Source organism: Magnolia sinica, chromosome 10 (assembly GCF_029962835.1).
Source record: "Magnolia sinica isolate HGM2019 chromosome 10, MsV1, whole genome shotgun sequence".
Classification (NCBI taxonomy): Eukaryota; Viridiplantae; Streptophyta; class Magnoliopsida; order Magnoliales; family Magnoliaceae; genus Magnolia; species Magnolia sinica.
Window position 1 is genome coordinate 568,843 of NC_080582.1, and position 6,000 is coordinate 574,842.

Sequence of the window (6,000 nt, forward strand, 5' to 3'; positions counted from 1 at the left end):
TTTAGATCAACTGTATGCATAAATATTATCCTATTACAAGCTCATGTGGGTGCCACAAAGTTTCCAATGGTGAGCGTCTAATCCCCGCTGTTCTGTGTGGTCTAACCCACATGGGGTTTCCGAATGACTGATTTTTAGATTACTGTCCTATTGTTGCCTTGAAAACTGAATCAAATAGAATTGTTACATGAAATTCATGTGGGCCCACACAGCTTCCTGTTATAGGATATCCGGAGAGTACAGCATGCCTGATCCAATCCAAGACCGGGTCTAGCCTGGACTAATCTGGACTGAGTCCGACCCAGTCACAGTACTGAGTTGGGTCGAGTTGGCCCTGAGTCGGGTCAGGTACAGCAGGTATCCATGGGCAGAAATCACAACTCAAAACCTATGTGCACCTATCAGAATTGGAGCCTCTCCATCAACCACACAACATCTCAAATTTGAGGTTATATACACACACATGAGTCGGGTTTTAGATCGAGTCGACTCAATACTGAGCAAGATGTGGGGTCGATCCGAGTTGGGTTACTGGGTGACCTGAACTCGACTCAGTTTGAGTTCGGATTAGACAAAGTCTACTCGATTTGGATCAACTCACCTACTTGACTCAGATCGTGCCGGGTCTGAACGAGTCGGGCGAGTCGAGTCATCCTGTCCAGCTCTACCAGAATCCTATATGACATCTGTTGTACGTGGGAGAACAACACACAAGTGTAGACGTGGCTATGGGTCAGTTTGGGCTTGGCTAGATTAGCCCACACTTAGGACCTATGGCCCAAGCTAGGACAAGTTAACTGGGCTTGGTCCGACACAACCCAATGCCCATATGTCAGTTGTGCAGGGCATCACAGCTCTGCACAAGGTGCGCCCTGCAACGAAGACCACCTGTTGAAAAAAGAAAAAAATGATCACTTCTGATGGGTCTCACTTACAAGACTAATACATGGTAGGCAGGGCAGTCGATCTAGACCGTAGATCTTACTTTTTTTAATCTGTGCATGCACTAACATTGAAAATCATATCCAAAGTTTAATCTAACCATGCCGTAGAATGGTCACTTTAAAGTGGATGAGTGGGAATTAGATGGCTGGATGATTACAAAGTTCCATCTTGCTAGAGCTATTGTGGATGGGTTACAGTGGTGTTGACCCACCGTCTCCCATATGGCACTACCATAAGCCGCACCATTTTAAAATAGTGGTGACTCATCTTCCTCCTTAGACCATCCATGCTGTGGGGCACTTCTTGGGACGTCGGAATTATATCTCAAAAATCTGAGATCTCCGTACTAGTTGGTGCTGAAAATCCTGTGTGACTCCTCTTTTATCTACATCATACATCTATTTTTGAAAGATTATTTTAAGGCATTATCCAAAAAATGAAGCAGATTCAAATCTCAGGTAGACCACATAGTCGGAAATTGTGGTGATTGGCTATTAAAAACTTCTAGTAAGCCACAAAAGTTTTGGATCAAACTGATATTTGTGTGGCCACTACTTTATTCAGATCTTTGTGACCTTGTCAACAGGTTGGATTGCAAATAAACATTTGGGTGGCCCCAAAAAACTTCTAAGGGTGGTAATTCAGTCACCACTATTTCTTGTGATGTGGTCCTTATAAGATTTAGATCTGCTTCATTTGTGGGATCATGCCCTGAAATGACCTGTCAAAATGGATGGATGGTGTGGATGTGAGGCACATACATTGTGGTGTGCCCCACAGTCAGGGATGAACTGTCCTTGGTATCCACCAAAGCCGTACATCTGATGGCTCTCATCTGTGCAATGTCTAACGTGGAGGCTCACATCCGACGTTTAATCCTACCATACATTGGGGACGCGGATTGCTTACTGAGGTGGCTGCTGACAGTTCTATGTGGGCCCCACCATGATGTATGTATCCTATCCATGCCTTCCATCCATTTTTTCAGACTATTTTATGGCATGAGCCCAAAAAATGAAGTAGATCCAAATCTCTTATGAACCACACTACAGGAAAGAAGAAGAAGGAAAAAAAAAAAAAAAAAAAAGGGTTGGCAGGGCAAACAAAGGGGCGGTGGTTGGGTAGTCGCTTGGTTGAGGCTATTTATGTTGAATCCACCTCGGATGGGTCATTACTCATGGCACTGAGGTCCATGGGTTTGAGTACCCATTCTGGTGTGCGAGGGTGTGTGAAGGGAAAATAAAATAAAATCCACCTCCAACCACCATGCACGTCACCGCAGGTTAGACCAGGGTCCGCAAATCCATCCTCTTGAAGTTTCAAGTGGACCAGAAAAAGTATACATGGCAACACTCACCTTTTGAACTATTTCCCTTAGTGTAGCCTCACCTGCATTACAAATTGCCCTGATTTTTGGGCCTCAGCCATAATTTGGTGTGATATTTAATGGTTAGAGTGGATTTCACATAACTCTCACCATCTAAAAATCAGGGGGAACTTCTCTTTGCCAATTGTTTCCTTTGATGTGGTCTGCCTGAGTTAAGGTTCAACCCAATATTTTGGATCTAGGCGTAATCTATAAATACACATCTAATGGTGGGAGTGGATCTAACATAACCATCTTAATGAGTGCTTAAAAAATAAGGGTGCCTTTTATTAAATATTACTTCTCTTAAATATATTAGCCAGATGTATATTTTTTAACAGTTGGGCAGGAACGCTTACCCTTTTTCTAAAGGGCCCGCCTTGATGTTTATGCAAATCCACTCCATTCAATATTAGATGCATAATCTCATGTTACGCATAGGACTAAAAGATTAAGCTGACCTAATTCAAGTGGAAACGGATTGGCTACTCCCCCTGCCACCGGCCATTGGCTGGTGGTAGGTGCTCTGAGGGCCCCACCATGATGTATATATTTCATCCATACCGTCCATCTATTTTTATAGATCATTTTATGATATGAAAAAAAAAATGAGCTATATATCAATCTCAAGTGGACCACATTACAAGAAAGAGTGTTGAATGAACGTTGACCATTAAAAATGTTTTGGGGCCATAAAAGCTTTGCATCTAGCTGATATTTATTTTATCCCTTCATCTGGGTCTTTATGACCTAATCAACATATTGGATGTCAAATAAAAAGTACAATGGGCCTTCGGAGGATTTTAATGGTGGATATCCAATCATTTCTTTAGAATGCTGCTCGATGTCGATGAGCATGTCGTGAAGCAAATCATTCTAGTGTGTGGTATGAGTATGTAGTATGAGTGTGTAGTACCCATAAGCTTGGTAATCACATGCTCATGGTCTTCATATGTGACGATGGGTAAATGGCGGAAAAACTCTTCGAACCACTAATACCAAGTGGCTTCTTCACGTAATTGTTCGTAACCTTTCACTTAGGTCTTCATAAGAGAGATCTTCAAGTTGTCGATGTGGTGAACTATTCACGCTTCTGAAGGGCTCGCAGGTTCTTGATGGAACTGTACTAAACATTGCCATTGTACAGACAATAATTTAGTGGACTGGTCTATCAAGTCAGGGTATCCCTTGACTTGGATTGCAAGTTGAACTCGCATGGCTTTTTCTATGGGAATAGCATATGCAGGTATGCACTGGAAATATTCTACATTATCCTCCATGTTGAGGACTCCCATTCCGATGATGTTTTCATCAAATGATTGAAATATTTCATTGAGAAGGACTGTGCAGGCTTGTAATCCTGATTTGGCTAAATGCAAACCTTGGAGTCTACATTGGAATAAGCCAATGGTCAAATATCGATATCCAGACTGAGCAAATGAGTTTACCCAGTTCTCATTTAGGATGGTCATTCTGGAGGTTCCAGAAGGGATCTCGATATCGTTACTCCATCTACAAAGGAGATGAGTATCACCTAAGGTTTTAGAGCCTTTTGCAAACACATCACGATAATTTAAGTGAGGAACCCTATTTTTCTTTAATGCTTCACTAATGTGTTGCTGGGTCTTGGCATCATCTTTATGCCAGGTTAATGTAGGCTGCTGTGCAGTCTTCATTTGCTGAATGGCATATGCAAAGTACTTTCTGAAAGTATGCATTGCTATTCTGGGTCTGATTGAATCCTTTCCGTCATTAATGATCCGTGAGGTAGATGACTGGACAGGAGTTTCAAAGGGCTTAGATATTTCTGTTGATTGTCTGGATTCAAGGCTGGGAGAGGCAGAATAACATCAATGGTATTCAGGGTTACCATCTTGGACTTCTTCTTCTTCGATACCTCTTTGAATTGCAAGGGATCGGATGAGTCTTGATCTCCATTGTTCGAAGAACTGGAGGTCTGGAAGGAGACTTGGCGTACCATAGTCTTCTTGTTGGTCGATGCCAGTGCTATCGCCAATCGCGATGGTCTTGTTAGCGTTAACAGCTGCAAAGGCTGTACTACCGTGTGAAACGGTGGTCTGATGGACAGGGCGAACCATGTCGGACTGGGTTGCATTAACAGGAGCTAAGCCTGTGCAAACTCCTAACGAGTTGGTCTTGTTGTCTTTAACTGTATCTAAGCCAGTAGCACTGCTCGAAGCTATTTGTCCTTGTTTTTGCAAGTATTTCACAAACTGTTGGAACATAGACTCCATGGCAGTTGTGTCTTTTGGAGAGGGCATTGCTGCTACCTCTGGTCTTGTTGACTGGGCGTTGAAGCCACGCCAGTCCACATCCTCCTCTAAAAGAGGCAGGATTGTTGACATTGTTGACTGGGGTTGTGCGCATGCATGTTGATGCTGCCTTCAGGTTCTCTGCTAAAAGTCAACAAAGAAATGTTAGCAACTTCTTCACATGCATTTAAAAAAAAAAAAAAACTTCACATGCATAATCATGGTAATCATCGATCTAATTATATTCTAAATGAGGAATTGGCAACTGGTCATGCAACTGCAGGTTTGAGGTATTGTCTTGATGAAGAGCAAATACCGGGTCTCTTGACAAAATGTCTGGAAGAACATTCTGTTTTCCTGGGATGTGCTTACATGAGAATCGAAGTCCTTCAAAGTAAGGCTGCTAGGTTAGTAGTCTAGATTGTGTATGCACTAATGGTTTATTAAAGAAATGCATCACAAAGGTCGAATCAGTTTCCAAAATGAATGGATATGGTCTAAGGTCTAATACATTCTTCTTGAATGCATATAGGACTGTGAGAAGTTCTTTCTTGTGCATGTGGTAGTTTAGTTCAGCTTTCTTGAACGTACTGGACTTGTAGCAATTTAGGCATTGCTTCTTCTCTTTGTCAAACTGATTGACAATGAAGTAGACTGCACCCCATTGCTCTTTTGAGGCATCTGTCTTGAGGATGAATCTATCATCTTTCATTGCAAGAGCTAAAGCTGGCAAGTCTTTGACTAGATTTTTAGCTTGCTGGACTAATTTCTTGTCATGGGGACTCCATGTCCAAGGGTTGGTCTGTTGAATCTTGAGAAGGTTGGGAGACAAACTTTCCACAAATCTGAGCTATATTTTTGATATAGTCAGATGCACAATTCAGTATTCCTAAGAATGACTGAAGTTGTTGTCCGGTCTCAATATCTTCTGGAAAATCTAAGATTTTCTTAGAGATATGGTCTAGGAGGGTGACTGATCCGTTCTTAAGATGAACTCCTAAGAAGTCAATCTCGTGGGCTAACATGTGACACTTGGATGGTGAAATCACAAGGCCATGTTGGACTATTTTGTTTATGATCACAGTAAGATGTTTCTTATGCGTATCACGGTCATATGAGGCTACTAATATGTCGTCTATGTAGACAAAGCAGTAGTCTGCATGGTCTCTAAAGATACTATCCATTCTTCGCTGGAAGATCTGAGGGGCATTCTTCAAACCAAATAGCATAACTAGCCATTCATATTTGGCTTGAGGGACTGTGTATGCTGTCCATGGAATGGAAGATTCTTCCATTGAAAACTGGTAGAAGCCTGACTTGCAGTAAAACTTACTAAACCATTTTCGGTCTTGGATAGCTTTTATCAAGGTCTGTTTACCAGGGATCTGGTAATGTTCGTCAACTGTGTTGTTATTC

General features: G+C 42.0%; 1 pseudogene; it reads right to left on the reverse strand.

The window, feature by feature from the left end:
• The window catches only part of LOC131257677 (putative 4-hydroxy-4-methyl-2-oxoglutarate aldolase 3), a 63,695-nt pseudogene extending 60,506 nt beyond the window's left edge, over positions 1-3,189 (reverse strand).
• Between the last annotated feature and the right edge of the window lie 2,811 nt (positions 3,190-6,000).